Genomic DNA, 21,721 nt, shown 5'->3' with positions numbered 1-21,721 from the left:
AAATTTGAAAGATTTGATTCCTATGTATATATTTTTCTTTGAATCATCAAGGCCAAGAGACAAAGTCAACTGTATTATCCATATTCTTGATGCCTAGGCAGGATATTATTTTTAAGTAAATCTTAGAAAAGAATCCTAATCATAGTAAAAAAGGCCTCTATTTTCCAAAGGCAAGAGAAATAAGGTAAAATAACAATGAGCTACTGCTTAATTTTTTTTGTTTGCCCCATTAATACTATCACTGAAGGTATTTGGGGACCTGAATTTACTATAAATAAAAGCCCTCATATTCCTGATGGCAGAAGAACTTTTGGAACATGCTCTACTTTTCATTTCTAAAAATATATTCACTAAAGAAGCATGTGAATCTTCCCAGTTGAAAATCTGATTTAAACTACTGGTATGTTCTGCACTAGCGTACATGTGCGTGCGTGCACACAGACACACACACACACGCGCGCAAGCGCGCGCACACACAGCGCTCACACACCTGAAACGCTCTAAGGCTCAACTTCTCCTGTTTATCACACAGCCGCGATTCATACGTGCCTTCTGTGTGCGTTCCTTGAGGCTAAAAGCATTTGTACCCATCTGCTAACCAGATGAACCCAGACAAAAAGTCACAAAGACTACACAAATGAGGATGACACAAGTATTTGTGCAGAACAAATCTGCCAAGATTTTTTCCTTCTGTCCTTACCAGAAACCTCATCATAAACTGTTTTTAAGTCCCACATGCTGCAGTTTACCTTTTGATGACCGCTCAGACCATCTCCTCCAGGACTTTGTGTTCTCAGGCCTCATTCCATGCAAGTCCACATGATTAAATGTAGAATGTGAAGCCTCTAATAAGTGCTAAGCACAAAATAGCATGCTCAATACATAAGTGTTTTGTTTCTACCTTTCCCAAAGCCTGCTGAGCTCTCATGGGATCATCTTCCACACCCCACAGTTCCTTCCACAGAAAATTAAAGTTATAGCTCCAGGCAGGGTTTCTCAGATGTTGAGAAATGCCCAAGAACTTTTTATTTTAGGGTTTTATGGAATCCAAAAATATAAAGAAATGCCAAAAAAAAAGTTTTTAAAACTAATAGTACATTTTAAACTTTATATCTAACAAAAGAATGTTTCTAAGTACAGTATAGTCCATGGTGCTATTTACAAGGAAACTATAGAATTTGTAAAAAGATGCTGCAGACAGTGTAGCCCAGGAATGGAACAGGAGTTTAAAATGCATGCCACATATCATCTTGCAAATCTTGGTTGTGTTTTGTCTGTGCGTAAAGCCTCATTTGGAAGTGACATTTAAAATATAAATTTCATGTTCTTTGAAATGTAAACTCTTCATGTGAAGGCCTTTTCCCCATCCTCATCCTAGTGCTTGCCTCCATGCGTCTATGAAAATGAAACCACAAGCAAATAATGAAGGAGATGGGGTAACGTTCTCCCTGAAAAGAGGTGGGAAAGAGGTTTAGAGGAGCCTTTAGAGGCTATTATAGCAAAATCTACTCACAGGTTAAACTGAGAAGAATTCCTCTCTACAACCCCCTAGCAACTCATTCACTGTTGCCAAGGAGAGATTGACCCCCACTTGGATAAGCAGAGAACCATACCAGCCTCCCTTGACAATCAAGCCAATGAATTAGCAGGCTATGACTAGAATAATTTTCCCCAGACTTCTCTGGCAAAAGTAAGCTATTCCTCCTGCAGAGATGCCTCAAGAGTTTATAATTTTAAACTGAGATTGTTTTTCTGAAATAATTACAAGGCACCAATGAACACTGAACACTGAGTACTATTTTAAATGGTGAACTATTTTAATTGCAAGAGAAATAAACATTAAGAGATATAAAGTGATTATAATGATACACACACAGAATAATATATTTATAACTGGAAACTGCAGGTTAAAGTATAACGCTAAATATACACCAGAAAATGATCTATTTATGTTATTGTGGAATTATATGTCTCAAGATATGATGTGATTGTTTTATGGGTTACTGAATTATAGAAAAAGAAATATATACAGACAAATGGTATGGAGATAACCAACATGATGTAGTATTGGTACCCTCCTTCTAATCTCTTCCCTCCTTTATTCTGCAATCTAGTTTCTGCCCCCATCACTGACCAGTCCACAATTTCCCTGAAACTCCTTTTTCCAACAATGCAAACTCATTATTACTAAATCCAAGGAACACTTTTTGGTCTTTGTCTTACTTGATCTCTCTCCACTACATTTGAGTCTGGAGAACAAGCCTTCTTTATGCACACTCTCGTTCTTGACTTCCTTGAAATAATCTCTCTTGCTTGTCATCTAATCATCTTGTCCACTTCTCTCAGTCTCCTTGAAAATAATTCTTTCTTATGATCCCTTCAATGTTGTTATTAAAGGTGCCATTGTAGGTTCTTTTTTTCCCCCTCGATATGCATTATCTCTCTGGTGACTTCATCCATTCAAATGACTTCAAGTGCTTTCTCCCTGCTAAAGAACTTCCTAATCTATACCTCCACTCTCCAGATTTCTCTCCTGAGCTCCAGACCTATAGAGCCAACTGTCTACCAGACATCTATATCAATTATCCATTATTATACAACAAAACACTCTAGTGACTTAAACGATGAAAATTATTTATTTTATTTATGAATCTGGAGGTCCACTAGGCTTAGCTAGGCAGTTCTCACTGCATACAAAGCTCTCATGCTGTTGTGGTGAGACAAAGACTCCTCTTAAGGGTCTTCTTAATTCAGATGTCTGTCACCTTGGTTGGAAGACTGGAATAGCTGGAAACTTGAACTCTGGGCCATCTTTCTCTATATGTATGTATGTGGTCACTCCGTGTGGTGGCATCTGGGTAACCAGACTTTTTACATGATGACTGAAAGCTCTGTAAAAGAACTCATGTTCAGAACTGATGTTCTTATGTCTAGAACTGACCTGACATCCACAACTAAGCCATGTTATTTCCCTATTGGACATAAACAATCTCATGGGAGACCAACCTCAGACAAAGTTACTCTGAGACCAAGATAAGATGAAATAAAACAAGGCCATTTCATAATTTTGTATAAGCACACAGAAAAATAAGGTCGCTATGGTACCCACAAACTATTCAACCATAGAATTACCCTCACTTTCTGACAGCATTCAATCTAGACCAAATCCCTGCTGTTTTAAACCTTTTCCTAAATTATTCAACCAAAACCAAAAACCTATATTAGGTTCTAACACCTTCTTACTGAAACCCCCATGGTTTCTCATGATACATGATTTCCTTTGCTACAAGTGATAAATCCAACTTGTTTAACTACAAGTGTGTTCCTGGTGGACTTTGAGAGAAGGGCACTGACAGCTCCCAGAACAAGTGTCTACAGAAAAGCTAGCATGGTCTTCTCTAAACTAGCCTTGTATGTCATATAGCATCATTTCTGTCACATTCTATTTTCCAAAATTGTCACAAAGCTCCATCCAGATTCAAGAGGGAGATAAAGACTCCACCTCTTAATTGAAAGAATGTCAAAGAATTTGCAAATGTGTTTTAAAACCACCACAATATCTCTATTCAGATGCCCCAAACATATTCAACAGTCCTCATTTCCAATATCAAACTCATAACCTACTCTGCTCTTATATGCCTCTCACCAATATCTACTCAGTCTCGTCTGTTCCCAGGATTTAACTACCTCCTCTCCAGGTCACCCTCACCACTGTTCAGTCATCTCATTCTTCACAAAGTTAGTCTTGAAAGGTAAATGCACTTGAGCCACACACAAGTGCTATAGTCAGAACACACTGCGAGTGAATGATGGAGGTGGGCAGCAACACCACATGTGGCTACTCCCTATAGTCCATAGGCAACTGCCACAACTGCTACCTACAAACCACCGATGATGGAGGAAATAGTTCAGTCTTGGTGCATAATTGAGTTGATGTAATTTACTAGCTCTAGCCAGAAACAGACTACTATTCAATTACATCCCCACTTAGCATGGCCTCGAAGAAGAAAGGGAAAGGGAAATCTTCTTAGTGGGCAAAACAATGAGCAACACACTTGGTTGTCCACTTCATATGGAAGAAAAGACCTGATCCTCAAATGCACACTAGCTTTTAAGCAGTAGTGAGTATCTTAACCATTTAGACAGAAAAATGGAAGAAAAAAAAATATGTGGAGATCAGAGAAAAGAAAGTCTGGAAGAGAGGTATGTGGACGAACCTATGGGAATGAATACAAAGCAGATTTCACATTGGTGCCCGTCAAAGGGCATACACTACAGAGAAGACGCTCAACAACCACATGTATGGAATGATCCATCCTGTAACTCTTAGCTAGCCTCCCTTTTCAAGCATCCCAGTGCCTATGCAAAAAGCCCATAAACAGCTCCCACAGTACTGAATAGAGGCTATGCATCTTCCAACAATTTGGGTTCCCGCTCACAAAAGATGATCTGGATACTTTTGCTATTGAATTCCCAAGCTGTCAGCAGCAGAGCCTAATGCCAAGCCCTAGATATTGTACCATTCCTCAAGAAAACTTGCTAGGCCAGCCGGTAGAATATTAATTATATAAGAACCATCTATCTTACAGAAGATAGCAATTGGCCCTACCAGAATCAACACATGCTCTGGATATGTGTTTGCCTTCTCTTCCTACAGTGTTTCTACCAGCACCACCATCCAAGGTGTCAAGTATCACAGAAAGATTCATCAATATGGTGTCCCTTACAATATTACCTAAAACCAAGTTACCATTTTACAGCAGGAAGAGCAATAATGTGCTCGTTACCATAGGAGTCACTGGTTTTACCATTTAGCCAATAGCCCAGAAGTTCCAAGAATGATGAAATAAACTGTTAAAGGCTCAGTTAAAGCACCATCTTGGAGACAAAATCATGTGGGGCTGGGCATTGTTCTTCAGGATGTGATACATGCACAAAACTAATCACTGATGCATGGCCTTCTCTCCAATAGCTAGAATGCATAGGTCCAGGATGCATATATAAGGGGTAAACATAGAATTGACACCTATACAGAGAGATATTTCTATCAAGAAACACATTAATGTTCTCACTGAACTGAAAGCTGCAATTATCAACTGGTTACTTTGGGTTCCACAAGCCAGTGGACCAGCAAGCAAAGAAAGGAATTAATATATTGGCAGGGGCTGAAGATCATGAGCTCCTTAAGAAGCTAGGACTGCTGCACAATAGGAGCAAGTCTAAAACCCCGGGAATAGACTGAGGCATCTATCGGTACTTCTGTATCCGGTGACACTAGCAAAAGGACAATCGCAGTAAGTGTGAGCCAACAAGGATGAGGCAGAAAAGACCCTCTCAAACCAGGGTCCGGGTCACCTCACCAAGCAAACAATTGATAATCGAAACAATTTTGTTCCATTATATGAATGTATCCTCATTTATTTAACTAGTTCTTTATTGTTAAGCTTTTAACTTCTATAACAGTCAAGGTCCAGTTGGGAAATAAAAAACCATGATAGTTATTTGAACAGGGAAAATTTAATACTTCAAAACTTAACTATCAAAAATGGTAAAAGAGAGTGCTAAAGGGTCCAGACATCACAAATTAAAAGAGCAGCTACTACCTTTCCTACTACCTACTAGGCTGAGGAAAAGAGACAATAAAGGATCCGTGGACAGGAGAAGCCCTCCTGGCCCCAAGGTCGAGATTCAAACCTCTTCAAAGGAGGTGTGGCTACCACAGGGAGCCTGAAGTAGCAAAGAAACTTGGCTAAAGGCTCAAGCTGGCATTAGTCTGTAAAAGCAGCTCATCATCACTGGTGGGTGTGGATGGGTGGGTGGGAGCTGGTTTGCAGAAGTGATCTGCCTTTTCTGGTTGGGCCAGAGTTAGTAAGTAGAAGGGGCCCACCATTGCTGGTGGGTACGGAGTGGCTGAAGCTGCTCAGAAGTGGCTAATAGGGAGAAATGGCCTGAGGATCCTCCATAAGACTGCCGGACTCTCATAGCATATATATGGAGGACTGGGACCTGGAAGAGAAGCTTTTTCTTGTAACTATTGCATTGCAGTGCCCTCTACTAATGAAACGGAATATCCTGCCAGCTGGCAAAAGAAATATTTATAGGATTCAGCTACGGTAGCACAAAGCAAGGCAAAGAAGGGTATATTTGGAGCTTAGAAACAATAAACTAATAACTGGCACCTTGCAAGTTTTTATTGTTATAACTAAAACTATTATGAACACTTACATAATTCCTCACAAATATCCTATAATTATTTTCCTTAGGTTAAATTCTGAGAAGTGGAATTACTGAGTCGAAAGATTCAAACATTTTTAAAACTTTAGATATATAATAATAAAACTTCTCCATAAAGCTGCACAAATTTATGTTCCCTCCAGTAGAATATAAATATATGAAGAATAAGCACAAACTAGGCTGTTCTAGGAGGTTGATGTCCTGGAACAAATCCTTAGGACAGTGAGTGATCTTAGCTAACTGCCCAACTTAGTTAGCTCCTGTTCTCTACTTTATTTTCTGTGGAGTCTTTCTCTAAGGTTATTTGGGTTTGTTTATTAAAATGGCTATCAAAGCAGAGATAAAACTAGAGTTCTAATAGTTGGGCAAACTTTTTAAAATGAAATATGAGCATATCCACAACATCTAATTCTTGAAAGCAATGTGATTCACGGAAGCCAAGAGCCATGGGCACATTTTGGAATTAAGGACTTGGAAAATATTCAGGATGTCTCCTCACTAATGTCAAGGTTCTCCTCTAATACACTAACTTGCAGGGTTGTTGTTAAGGTTGTTAATAACACATGAAAGTCATACAGGAAGAGTTGATAAATAGTAGCCTTATTTCCCGAGAGCACTGTTGTTAAATTGCTAAGAATCCAAGCATATATATTTTTCATTTTGCCAAAATTGTTTTCATTAAGGATGTAAATATGCTCCTCATGCCCAAGCAAAAATGTGTTACAGTAAAGTATTACGCTCTGATGACTATTAGTTACAGATTTGATGGTATTTCTTCCCAGCTTCTTAACAAATACCACTTGTCTTTTTTAACTGCTTTCACTGCAATAAAATCTCAGTGCAATGAGCAGAATTGGAAAGGAACAGATATTGTATGATCTTTGCATTGTCTTTGTTCTCAATACACTTAATTTGTATTACCATCCGGGTACTTATCCTACCTATGTTGTAATAAGACATTTACATTGTCTTTATCCTAAAAAGGCTCCAATATTTAGTATTGTGTTTCACATGTGTTAAGTTCCTTAAAAATCAGGGACTGCAAACACAAATGCTTTCACAGGCCAGGAATGTATTATAAATTAATGAAGCAAGAATAATTCAAAATAATAGGAATCCATGGGGACATACAAAATTGGAGAAAGTATACCCCACCTAAAGACATTTATACAAAATAAAATTAAATAAAATAATAAAATAAAACAAAACATATTGCTAGGGAAAAAATCTACAAGCTACCTTAGACTCTAAGACAGTTCTTTTATGACTTGTGTGTAAATCTTGGGTGAACTGAATTAGAAGCTGAAATAATGTTAAGAAAAAAACTAAACATGGACAAATCAAAAAAAAAAAATCAGAACTCAGGTCCAAAGCAGAAGTCCCATTGATTCTAGCTCAGTCTTTATAGCCCTCATTCTCTCTATGTCTTCCTTCAGCTTCCATGATGCCAGCACCTCCCCATTCTTCTTCATATCATTCTCCCCAATGCAGTACATTTGAGGCTTTTGTTTTTTCATTATGGTAAAACTTGCAAAACACAAAATACACCGTTTTAAGCATTTGAGTGTGAAATTCAGGGGCATGTAGTACATTCACAATGTTTTGCAACTGTCACCATACTCTAGTTTCAGAACATTTTCATCACCCCAAAAGGAGACTCTATCCATTTAGCAATCCCTTCCCATACTCCCCTCCCCGGCCCCTGGCAACCACTAGTTTGCTTTCTTTGAGACTTTTATTTTTGTTTTCCCTTGCACCATCAGTTCAGCCAACATCCGAAGAAAATCAGAGCAGAACTCACATCTGATAAGGTAGGAAATCAGACAGAGTTAGCGCAAAATAAAGCTGTCATGCTCACTGCATTCAAAGTTAGGGTAGAAGGGGGAAAACTAGTGAAGAACCCTTTCGCCTTCCTCCATCTGGCAAAAGAGCCCATAATCCTACCCCGAATCAAAAGATGTGACAGGTCTCCTATTCTCTCAGTTTTTAACTGCATTTTACTTTATTCTATCTAGTTTTCTTGTTCAATTCTAAAACAAATATGTTCTAAATTGCACCTTTTTTTAATACAATAAATTTGAAGATCCAAGACTAATAAGATAGATCATTTCCCTATAGAGGTTTCTTTCCTGTTCTCCATTTGGGTGTTTCTCTTCTTTGTGCTCCAAACTGTGGCTGATTAAACTCTGTTGCCCCTGCAAATATTTTTGCTTTATGCTTCAAGTCAGCTGAAAATGAGTTTAATATGCCAGTTGTAAACACCCACATACTCCCTACTGTGCCAAAGCACTTTTCTTGGCTGCATCAGGATTGTCGATTGACGATATCAGTCTCTTTGGGAATTACGTGGGACATTCTGGAGAAGGACCATTCTCCAAGGCTGAATTTCTCTAAAATGGTGAATTGCCCGCTAGTTACACCAATGTACTGAAAATAGTTCTTGAGGTGCAACATAGTCACTATAAATCTATGCTGACCAGACTAGATTCTTAGAGCTCAATCTTTTAGTCACTTAGTACCTGTCCATGATAAATTTACCTGTACCCCACTGGGCCACTTTTCTCTGGGTGTAGGAGATAAGCACAAAGCTTGTGCACAAAAATGGAAGATCCAGTAACTTCAAAAGGATGCAAATATAATTTTAAAAGTATAACCACATTTTCTACTTTTGACTTTTTCCTTTCCTTTGCTTGGTAAAGATGGCCTTAGCCTAGTCATCTCACTTTTTTGGGGTCTCCTTTGCTCATCTATGAAAAAAAAAAAAAAAAGTTGGACTAGATCAGGACTTTCCTACACAGGGTGTTAAATCTCTGAATGCAAGCATCATCTATAGTCTGAAAAATATCTTTCCATTCATATACTATCATTTAAAAAAATTGCATTTTTTAGTTTAATAAATATTTGTTAAACAGTATCTTGTGTATTAAAATTATAAAATTATGCATGTTAACTATAGGAAATTGAAAAATAAAGAGAAGATAAAATTGCCTGTAATCCTGCCACACAGATACAGTGGCTATTAACATTTCACTGTGTATTCATCCAATTTTCTTTCTATGCATATTTGTATATATATTATTTTTAGCAAATTGAAATATACTGTAGGCATATTTTACAACTTGTTTTACTTAATGATGTATTATAAACTATATTTTCCTAACTACTTTTCTACAACAAGGTTTAAATGACATTCCTATATATGAGAACATGTTATTTGTGAAGGTTTAGGTTTTTTCTAATATTTCATCATTTTTAACAATGCTACTATGAACATCTGTGGTAGAATTACAGTGATATCATTGTGAATTAAGAATTGTTATTCTTATTAATGTTTAAATTATTGCATCTCTGGAGATGACAGGCCCTTTTAAGTGGCTCCTAAATTCTTTTGATAAACTCTTAGAGTCTTCATAGATTCCCTGCTTTCCAGTACAATCATTATTCCAGGCACCTTTTGTATATGTTCTGCCCTTATATCTTAAATCAGCCAATTATTTAATAGTCAATTGTGTTCTTCTTCTAAAGGTAGAAAAAATTAAACACTTCAGAGAAGAGCAAATAGAACAATTTAACCTAAATTATCTCCATATCTCTTTCCCAAATTCTTTTAGTCTTAGTTACATCATTATATCATCTGCTTAATTGTGTCATTTGACAGAACAATTCACTTGTATTCTACAATTTACCAAGATTAAGCTAATGTCTCTAGACCGTACTGAGATATCCCAGGCCCCTTGGTTCAGGCTGCCAAGCAAGCCAACTCGAAGGAGCATGATTAGCCTTTCTTTATTCTCTGGGAAACCTTGGTGTTTGTCCTTAAGGCTTCAACTGATCAGATGAGGATCTACACCCATTATGGAGGGTAATCTGTTTTACTCAAAGTCTACCAACTTAAATGTTAATCCGTTCTCAAAACTACCTTCCCAGGAATATCCAGCCTAATATTTGACCAAACAACTGGGCACAGTACCCTAGCCAAGTTGACACAACATAATATTAACCATTATGTGTACACATCTATATTTATATAAATACATGTTTGTATATATACATATGTATACACACACACACTCTTTGTAGATAAATAATATAGCTTACAATTCACGTCTTTCTATCTTTCTATCTTATGAGTCTATCTTTCTGTTTAATTTAAGAATCTATCCTGGAGATTACTCCTGGACGTGCATAGGAATAGTCCTTAATTCCTCTATTAGCTGCACGATATTCCATTATATGGTTATAACATCACGAGTTCACACAGGCCCTATTGGTGTACATTTGAGTTTCTCCTACTCTTTTGCTCTTACAAATAATTCTGTAGTGAATAGCATCACATGCAATTATTTTCATGTACTATCATTTTGTAGAATACATGTAAATGCCTGTGTGAGACCATACCAAATTTACCATTTGGTATTATCTCAGTTAATGTATCTGAAACATCAAGCTGCCATCGAGTGAGGGTCTAAGAAAATCTCTAACACTTAAAAGGAGTCATCATTCAAGACTATCAAGAATTTTTCATGCCCAGGAAAAAAATGTATGAAGAGTTCTTAAAGTAAAAAAAATCTTCTATCTCTCTAAATTTTACTTAATTTTGTATATTATATTACTTAAATATATAATATAAAATGATATATAAACTACTTATGATAGTAGTAGTTATTATATAATAACGAAACTAAACACCTTTACAAACCTAAAGCAAACATACCTATAATGTTAATAATGTTGAATTTAACAACACTAATTTAACTCAACGGATGATAATGTCTTTTATAAAGTAGACCCATTCCTTTCATTATGAATATTGTAGTGATTTGGGGAGAGGAGGAGAGGAGAGGTTCTTTGAAATTTGGTTCACTCATTCTTCTAGGCCCTTTTCATGGTTCGATTCTTTCATCACTGAACTCTATTCAAATGACTGTGAAAACTGCAGCACAACAGCCCCATTCCATCATTTGGCCTCAATTACAAATTAGGTTGACTTCTGTTCACATATATTCTTATTTGACAATTGCAAACATACGGCTTAGTACTAACGCAACCCCCTTTGTATGTCAGTACTAGGCTCTGAGGATTAGTTTGATGATCATAAACATTACATATAAATCCTGATTATATACAAATATATATGAATATACATATCTATGTATATACACATACATGCATATTTTCATTTTAACTTCCCCCAGTGTTTCATATCTAGTAAGAAGAGAGCTGATATTCAAACCCAGATATTCCTTTTCCACTAAACCACCCAGACTAAAATGGGCCAGTGGTTTTTCATGACTTGGAGAAATGAAGGCAGAAATGGTTGTGATTCATTGGAAGAGAGAGATCTGGGATCTGAATCCAGATAATTGTAGAGCAGCTCAACTGTTAACTAGCCTTGTGAATTTGGACATGTCCCTGAACCTCTCTGGATTTCAGATGAGGAAGCTTTAAAGGGCTCTAGCCATGATCTAATCCAGCCCCCTCACATTACAGAGGGCTGGATTAGATCATGGCTAGGGATTTTACAGTTCTAAAATTCTGTGAATTTTCTATGCTAGCAAAACATTCCTTTTATGATGAATAAATTGCTTAAGCAACATTCTCCCTTTTTTGCTGTGGAGTTTCTGATTCCATCTAAGCATCAAGCAATAAAGTCAAAGAAAACTGGAAAATTATTTTGAGAATTTGGGAAGTGTCTATTATAAAGAATTTAATGGGATGACTATTTTATTGAAGGATCCGGTTTTTAAAAATCTACACACTATCTTAGAATTATCATGGTAGTGTTGAAAAGACATTTTAAAAACCACTCAGTACAATCCCTCACTTTACTGATGCGAGTTATGTGATTTCCCCAAGAAAACATTGTTTGTATTAAAGACAGTTTTATTATCTAGGTTTTTAAGATCTAGCATACAAGAATGCCTTCAAAATTATCTTCTCATATTCACCACCAAAAATACAGAAAAAGAAAGCAGTATAAGAAAGTGGTTAAGTGTAGGCTGTGAAATTAAATTGCCTGGGTGCAAATTCCAACATCACCACTTACTGTGGGATTTTGAGCCAATTATGTAACCTCTTCCTGCCTCAGTTTTTTAAATGAGAGTTAAAATAATATCTCCAGTTTGTCAGGAGCATTAAAACAGTAATCCATGTAAATTGTATAGATTATTGCCTGGCACATAGAAAATAATATTAGCTAGGATTAAGATTAGATTGTGTATTTAATACATTGGCTAAACTTGGTTTGACCGCACTTCTTTCACTGGTAGTCAGGATTAGAATTATTCTAAAACGATCTTTCAAAGATTGTCGATCTATGTTAGATTATGATAAAAGTGTCCACTAGAAAAAAATAAACTCTAAAATTAATTTGAAGTAGGATGGACTCAGCTACAGAGCTGTTTTCCATTGTAACACACTGAAGTCAAGTTATTCCCTTGAAAACCCTGCAAAAAGGACTCCAAAATCACATATAAGTAATGTTTAATGCACTGTTCTCCAAATTTTTGTCCCCCATTAAGCAGTCAATGATTTGAGTTTTGCCAGTGTATGGACATTGCTTTAACATCACCATATTTAACTGACAGCAATTAAATCTATTTAACACATGGTATATGAATTTTAAAAGGCCTTTATGACTATTTATCTCATCCTTATGGACCTTTAAACTTAATAGCTTTGGTTGCAATAAAGGAGTGATTTTCAAAAGTTAAGCATCTCTTCAAGGCCACTGCCAGGCTGTTCAGTTGATCAAATTATGATGTCACTCAGACACAGACCTCCATGTGTCCTTGCTCTTCAGCTTATCCACTAATTAACAATATGTGTGTTGGGGGTGGGGGGAGGCGGGGAGAAGCAGATATGGTCTCCTGTCATTAACAAGAACATTAGTCAAAAAAAAAATATCAGTTCAGTTTAGGGAATACAAATGCTACAGTTTTGTTCTGGTTCAAGGGTTTTAGGAATATACAGTTTCATTTAAAACTCAAAGTACAATAACCCGTGTTGGAGCTATCCATTTCTCTCCTTCCCCTTCTGAAATGTTAAGGTAGCCAGTCTTCAACACAGAGCCTCAGAAGATTATAATCAAAAGAACTAGCTCAGAGGCACATTCCCCAACGTACTTTTCTAACTATTCATTTTCCCAGCTGTCATTCTTCCTCCCTTTTGCCACTAATAAAATGTCTCGGTCTCTCCCAACTCCTGGGATTGTAACACAGTAAAATGCTCTATTATTCTTTGACTCCATCTTGTTCAGTCCTGCATTTTCTTGTATATAGACATGCTAATCATTAGAGGAATTTTGCTAGTGGCTTGAGTTTTACAAAAATAGCTCTGCCCATTTCCCCTTCCTTTACATAAAAGAAGCCTGAACTCTATACTTTCTTCAGATGGATTTGAGGCACCACTAGGGCTTCAATCTTCTCAGTTGGCAACTTCTCAGTCAATAAACCTTTCCTTACTTCAAACTCTGTCGTTTTGAGTTTTGGCATTTGGAAGCATTGGGCACACAGATTTTGGACTGGTAACAAGACCTTCATTAACCCTGTCTAACTACACTAGCCACACTACTCACACACCACGCACAAAGAAAACACACCCCACTTCAGTATTCTAATGTTTCTCACGTTCAGCTATTCATCCCTCACCCCATCAAGCACTCACCACATATTCCTATACCATATTCGTATTTATTATATTGGACTAAACGTGATTCTTTCACTAGGTAATCCTTTATCTTAATGAGTAAATCTAGGAAGACACAGCTTCAGGATGCTAGACAGACATAATTCTGCTAAAAGAGGCATGAACATTTTCACTATCCATCCAAAAGACACCTAGAGAACAAAAAAAGTTAAGGTAGATTAATATGACTAATGATTTGAGGGGTGAAATAAATTGATGAAGAAACCATCACATTCCCTAATAAATGCATCACATCACACTTTTCTAAGTACTATAAAATGATGTTAAAATTAGACCTAGGGGGGGAAAAAAAACAATTCTACCAATCCTAATTGCTATAAAATTAATTCTATGATTTTTTTTTTCACTAAGTCACAGTGACATGATGAACAAACTGACAATCTCCTTAACATCTTTGAGACCAGGATTTCTCAAACCTCAGCACTATTTGATATTTTAAGCGGGATAATTCTTTGTTGTGGAGGGCTGCCCTGTGCATTGCAGAACATTTGGCAGTATTCCTGGACTCTACCCAGTAGATGCCAGTAATACCTCTCCTCCAGTTGTGATAATCAAAAATGTCTCCAAACATTGCCAAACATCACGTTATAGGGGCAAAATTTTCCCAGATTGGGAACCAGTCTCAAAGATTAAACAGAAGACTGTCTGTCCTAGATCAGGGGGTCAATAAACAGCAACCCATAGGCCAAACGAAAAACCCATTGCCTATCTTTGTAAATAAAGTATAACTGGGACAGAACCACACTCATTCACTTACTTGTCTACAGCTGCTTTTCACTAAAACTGCAGAGTTGAGTAGTGATGACCAAGAATGTATGACCCATAAAACCAAAAATATTTACTATCTGGCTCTTTAGAAAAAAAAAAAAAATGTCTGCCAACCCTTGTCCTAGCCTACTGGTTTCAAACATTTTTCAGTGATGACAAGTTTTTATAATGAAATCTTACATAAAACTTGTGTCAGACAGGGTCCAGATGGTACATTCAACTTGGGTAATTTGAGGAAGTAAAGCATATGCAGAATAATTTTTGTAGGCATTTTCAAAGGTGTGGCAGAGTATAGAGAAATCAAAGGGCCACGAAAGCTGAGTATTATTACAAGGGGAAGAGGACCAAGATGACCCTGTAGGAAGGGGAGCTAGAAAGATTAATTCCTCCCTCACAGCTTCCCACCTTTTGATCTCACACTAGTGTTCCCCAGTGGCCAAGTCTAACCAGAAGCAGGAGGGCAAGACATCCCACTGAAATGGTCCTTACAAGTCAGCCTCCGAAGTCACAGAGCAGAGCGTAGAAAGGTGGAGAGTAGACCTGGGGAACAAACAGGAGATGCCCAGCATAAAGCCCTAATATCTAAAACTAAACAAAGCAAAGTTCCTGTGATAGTTAGTGGGAGAAGGTATTGAAATCAGCACAGGTTGGCCTTATCTCTGACCCACTGACCCAAGCTGAAACTGAGAACAGTTTGAAAATCCTGTCCTAAATCCTCATTTGGCATTCTGACTTCATTTGTCTCTTTTCTGAAATGAAATATCATTGTTGGATAGAGCGATGTTGTCTTTTTCTAACAAACTGCAATCCTTAAACCCTTTTCTACCATTCAAACCTTCAACCTCAAGTACCAGACATGTCCCCAATCCTCCCTGCCCTCTGATGCTCTGCTCATGTTTTCAAGCTTTTAAACATTGATAGAAAAAAATTTAAGTACCCTAATTACTGAACCTACCACAATGTCATAATATTAGACAATAGGAGCCTAACACAGTTTGCTCAGCTTCCCATGAGTTTCAGCACTTAACTAAAACTGCCTTGACACCAAACTTGATAGCCTTTTCCCCAAATCTCATCGACCTTATCCGCTCTGCAGCAAAAGATCTCGCCATCACTCTCGATTTACTTCTTCCTTTGTCTTCCACAGCCGCATATATTCTAGGATTGTATATTTGAACTGAAGCATATTGGGCATCAATGTTTCCTTCTTGACAGTGACATTATAATTATATGAAGCTTTATTACTGAGTGATGATGGCCTTTTCTCTTATTATATTCTAAGATCAAAGTTTTAAAACTAAACATGGCATTGCCATGAACAGAAGAGATATTTTATGCTTAGCTTCAGAACATAAAATTCTTTCTGACCTAATATATCAATGAAAGGTGTGTGTGTGTGTGTGTGTGTGTGTGAGAGAGAGAGAGAGAGAGAGAGAGAGAGAGAGAGAGAGATTATATGAATTTGCTAGACCTGTACATACAAGGTTATGGTCGAGAGAGGCGAACAGGCAAAGAGCCAGTAAAATAACAATAAAAAAATCCCTGGTGTGTGGTCAGGCATGAAGCTGTAGCTTAGGACTTCAGTGACTCCAGCAATGAGTTAATAAGCTAGTGAAGGATGTGTCCATTTTAGATGTTCACAGGCCTAAGCACTTGAAACAAATTGATTTACATGACCAAGTTCCCTTGAGCCAAGATCATACTCGTGTTGCCCAAGATGACTTAAATATTTAGCAGAGCCATCTGTACTATTGAAAAAATAATCTAAAAACTCTCACGACCACCTCCATGCACAGTACTATAAATGCCATTGAAAAAAATGAAAATAAAATGACCTATAATGGGTGGCAAATTATTCTTCCTCCCATCACCTCTCAAAACAAAGAACCAGAAAATAAACAGTAGATACTCTTTATCTTTATTATGAGTCAGCAGATATGGCAATTTTTCTATAGTCAGAAATGTTCATTGGGATGAAGTAAATTTCTATCTAAAAATATGAATGTTTTCACAAGGAATGTTTATATCAGAATAAGGCAATATTAGTCCCAAAACACACGAATAAAATGTTCCTAAGTTTCCAAAGTTTCTGAATAGGTGGCATACTTGAGAAGAATTTACCAACAGGAAAATCACAGCAATTCACTAGCGTGTGTAATTTTGAGTTCAGTCCTAACCCATCATTTATTGGCCAAGTGAGTTACCTTACTTTCTCAAGTCTCAGCTTCTTTTATAATGATGTCATAGAAGAGAAAAAATCCTTGTAATAAAAGACAGATTACTAAGAGAAAAACAAATAGAAGTTTGTTAACATGTATACCTCATTTATACATTGGAGATAACAAGGGAAAATGAGTAACTCTTGGGGAGGCTTAGAACTCCCACTGAAATATCATCATCAGCTAAAGACAACAGAAAGAAAAGTGGGAGGAGGCCAGTTATGGGAAGGTTGCCAGGAAAAATTTATGGAACAAGGGTAAGGTTGTTATGCAGATTTAAGTCTGGTGCCTTCTCCAGTGATGAGTTTCTTGTGATTTGGAGTCATGCTTCTCTTCCTAGTACAGAAAGGAAAACACCCTTACAAAGGGAGAGTGCCTTTAGAAATGTAAATTTCCCTTACAAAAGGGTACTTTTCTACTCTGTTTTCAGAGTTTCTCTTGTGTCTGCTGTTTCTCAAAATAATCCTTATGTCTAAGAGGCACATTTTGGGGTGGTACCCTTCAACGCGATATTAAAAATGTCTGCATCCTAGAGTCACCGTGAAGTTTGAATAAATTAATACAAGTAAAATATTCAGAACACAGCTGGAAGATAGAAAGTACCCAGTAAAAATTAGCCATTATTATTTCAGAACAATGTGTGGTCCCTGGACCAGCAGCAGCATCACCTGGTAACTTGTCAGAAATACAAATTATCAGGCCTCACCTCAGACCAACTGAATCAGAAACTCTGGGGGGTAGGACCCAGTACTCTGTTTTAACAAGCCCTGCAGGTGATTCTGACAGACATTGAAATTTGAGGACCATGCTTACAGAATATAGGGTGAAAAACAGAATGAAGAAATAAAATGGTGCCACTATAGTCAAGCTGCTAAATTAGTAAAATCCAGTAGATTGAGGTATGAGGGAATGATTCTATTCCTGTGTTAACTCACCTGGGAACCTAAACTCTTCAACTTTCCACTCCTGCCTCAATGCCTGAATATACAACAAACCTCCAGATGACTCCCTCTGATTTCCCCCTGAAGGACTAAGGAAAGAATGTTCACGTATCTAGATGACCCGATATCCACTCTCCAAACCTCCGGTCATCTAGAAGATTACCATCTCGAACCAACCCACAGGCTAAGAATGCAGGACTGATTCTTCTCAAGAATGTACTTTTTACTGTAAGACCTCTTAACTTTTTTTTTCCTTTCAGAACATTCTGGGTATTGCCTTGTTGTCTTTATAGTTTGCAAACCCTAAGACCCTTAACTAAATCTTTATCATTTATTTCTAGCCAAAGCCTCCAGACTCTTTGAGTTTGTTCAACAAGGGTAAAACAGAAAATAAGCTATAATTGGATTAATCACTAAGGACTTCAGAGTTTTTTGCATGTGTGTGAGTGCTTATTTAAATGCTTAAGAATTCATGATTTTATTTTTTTCTAATTGACTAGAAAAAGAATTCCACCAATGGCTTGAGAACAGTAGGATTTCTGTAGGATAACTTACCATTGGATTTTTGACTTTGCTGGACAGAATACTTCATACCATACAACATGTTCCAAGCGATCTACTATTAAATTCTATTAATGTATTTTATAAAGCCAAAGATACAATGAAAAAACTTATTTAAAGGAGAACCTACAGTGTTGTACATTCAAACACAGCATAGTAATCATTAGTCTTAACTATTCTTATAAACAGTATTGTACATCCATAAGATTGGAGCATAGGCATATGCTGAATCAGTGGCAAAGCTAGATACAGGTGCGTAACACAGGATTCCTAAATCTGTGTATTTTGTTACTTGAATATAGTTGATAAGGTGTGTGCACAGTTAAGGGTAAAATTGCCATTTAGAACAAAGTAAACCAAAGTATATATTTTGTCACTTCATCCTCACCCTGCTGCAATAGCGATTTTTCTAAAGCACACATTTAATCATGTCACCACACAACTTAAAAGACTTAAATGGCTCCCTTAAGCCTGGCACATGAGCGCCTTTGTAATCTGGGACCTGTCGACCTATTTCATGGACCCCAATCCTAAAATTATTTCTTCCTTGGAGCTTTCCCGACAGCCCACTCCCCACCACTGGGGAGTTGGTCCCTCCTCACTCAAAGCTCCCTGAGTATTGTGTACTGATCTCTAGTACTAATTTTTATATCATATATAATTATTGTCTGAATGTCTGTCTCTCAACAAGACATTTATCTAAGTTTTACTGACAGCACAAAGTGTATTTTTATTTTTGTGTCCCCAGCAGTTGGTGTGGAGCTCAGCACTAAAGAGATACGTAGTGAATAAAGACTTTCCATGAATCTAAAATGTGAGATTTTTGCATAAGCCAGGAAAATACTGCAGTCATCTGGAGTCTCTCTCCACCCATATAAAGACCAAAATCTTTACATTTGAGACAAAGCGCCACCACTTCCAAGGTTCCAGTGTCCTCCTCACTCTAGTAGACACACTTTCCAAGACAGAACAGCCTATCTGTTGCCACCATCTTCCAGCGCCCACTAAAACTCTCATTTTATTTAAGATATTCTGACCCCCAAAGTTACCCTTTCAGTTGATATGGGGTTGATACCCCTAATTTTTATCCCAGACCTTAAGTCATGAGGTTCAAGACTTAAATTGAATCTGAAAAATAAGCTGGGTGTAGCAGTTTAGAAGCAGCTGGCCCTGCATTTGTTGGAAATACTGAGTCATCCTCCTGGCTCCAGGATCATGGTAATTACTTGTTCATCCACAACCCACCACAGCCTTGCTACCATTTCACTACCTCTCAGACCCGCATTTTAGAATACTTTCGCTTCTCAACTTGGCTCTGCTCTGCGTCCCTGGTATTTTATTCTTGCTAAATTGTTCAGCCTGAAGCCTTTTACCAGGGTCGCTGGGAGACCCAGCCAGCTATCTAAGCCAGTTCTTTCCCTGGAGCACTCAACTCTTAAGGGCTTAAGAGTTACAACACCTTGAATTAAGCACAAATGGTTTAAGAATATCTTATCTGTTTGGTTACTCTTGATCAAGTCCCTGTCCACTACCATGTCCTTTAGGCCAAAAGATAAATTTCCAGTTTTTAAGTGAGTTGGAGCAATGGATGGGGTTTCCAGTTTTTAAGTGAGTTGGAGCAATGAATGGAATGACAATAACTCCCTTTGAAAAATCTATTTTAGTTCCCTGTTGATTGTGAGATGTCTGAGGCTCATCCTTCCTCTGAAACTTCTGTGATGCTCTTTTGCAAAGACCAATGGACGCCTAAGTTTTCTCATCTTGGCAGGGCTTCCATAAGAATTAATTTAGGTAATATAAATAACGCACGGTGTTGGCACACACCACACACATTGTAAATAATCAATAAACAGCAATTATCGTAATTGGATTTTAAAGGCTATATTAGTTTCCTAGGGCTGCTATAACTCAGTACCAAAAACTGGATAAAAACAATACAAATTTAATGTCTCACAGTTCTGGAGGCTAAAAGTCCATAATCAAGGTGTTGGCAGGCTCATACTTTCTCTGATGTTTCTAAAGAAGATTCCTTTCTTGTCTTTTCCAGCTTCTGATGGTTGGCAGCAATCCTTGGTTTCTTGCCTTACAGATGCATTATTCCAGTCATATGGCCATTTACTCCCTGCATGTCTTCATAGCATCCTCCCTCTGCATGTGTCTCTCTCTGTGTCCAAGTGTACCCTTTTTATAAATATATCAGGCATATTGGATTAAGGCCTAATGACCTCATTTTAATTTTGGAACCTCTATAAAGATCTTATTTCCAACAAGGTCACATTCTGAGGTACTTGGAGTTAGGACTTCAACATGTCTTTTGGGGGAGAGGGAAACAATTCAATCCATTACAGAGGTGAAGGGTAGCAAAATATGTCACCCCAAAATATGCTACTTTGGTATATTGATTATTTTGATCTGTAGGCACTTGAGGAACAGCAAATGCAAAGAGAGGCTTTCTCTGAACTCCCCTTATCTGCCTAAAGTCATATCCTCTAAAAGGAACTCAATTGTCATAAGTCCCACACCCCTTTTGGGAGTTTCATCAACCACAGAAGATTGACCCTTATCCCAGGAGAGAAGGCTAGAAGTTAACACTACACCAGACAAACTTTGTCACAAACTATCATAACTCCCATCTAATGGATCCATTCACCTCTTCAAAAACTCATTTACTTTTCTCTAAGAAGTCTACATTTTCCCTTCCCTTTCCCTATTAAGATACTATTTAAGACTGAATTCTAAGCTATTTCAGGGGCTTAAATTACTCATTTTTTCCCTGAGTCTCTCCCATAAAGTATACAAATTAATTAAATTCTGTTTGCTTTTCTCTTGTTAACCTATTATTGTAGGGGTCTCAGCTACAACTCAGAAAGGTAGAGGGGAAATTATTTTTCTTCTCCTACAGAGGCATAGTAACACATTGTGGTGAAAACAGAAAATGGTATTTTGTTTTCCTAATTACTGACACAATTTTGTTTTGTTGACCTCCCTTTTCTTGCTAGGGAGCAGGATTTCTAATTATATTTCAGTCTAGTGTTAAAATTTTTCAGTCCGCTTTGGTTATTAAAAGTCAGACAAGTTACCACCTCAGGCTCTAGCTGTCCCCCCAAGTACACCTGCTTGGGGGTTGGGGAAGATGGCAGGAGTATGCTGGTGAACCAGCTATCCATGGGGGAGGAAATCGAAAGGCCCCAATTTGTAACATTTTTCTGATTTCCACTGTGCATGAGTGCTATTTTGAGTACTCCTACCATGGCTGAACAGTTCCTACAAGGTACTGAATGAACAATTGGC

The 21,721-nt window shown here is 37.5% G+C and overlaps 1 protein-coding gene across 8 annotated transcripts in view; it reads right to left on the bottom strand.

The window, feature by feature from the left end:
• The window catches only part of TMC1 (transmembrane channel like 1), a 259,282-nt gene that overhangs the window by 129,087 nt on the left and 108,474 nt on the right, over window positions 1-21,721 (bottom strand). Inside the window, exon 5 of one of the 8 annotated variants that reach the window (XM_039841244.1) lies at window positions 20,433-20,611. The exons of 6 other annotated variants lie outside the window; for them this stretch is intronic. The gene's annotated coding sequence lies outside the window, so the exon portion shown is untranslated. Of the gene's footprint in view, window positions 1-20,384; window positions 20,408-20,432; window positions 20,612-21,721 lie in introns of those variants that run through there. One more of the 8 variants, XM_039841168.1, reaches the window with a different exon arrangement.

The sequence above is a fragment of the Pteropus medius genome, unplaced genomic scaffold, assembly GCF_902729225.1.
Source record: "Pteropus medius unplaced genomic scaffold, Ma_sr-lr_union100, whole genome shotgun sequence".
In the NCBI taxonomy this organism is placed as follows: domain Eukaryota; kingdom Metazoa; phylum Chordata; class Mammalia; order Chiroptera; family Pteropodidae; genus Pteropus; species Pteropus medius.
This window is presented reverse-complemented; position numbering and strand designations above follow the sequence as displayed.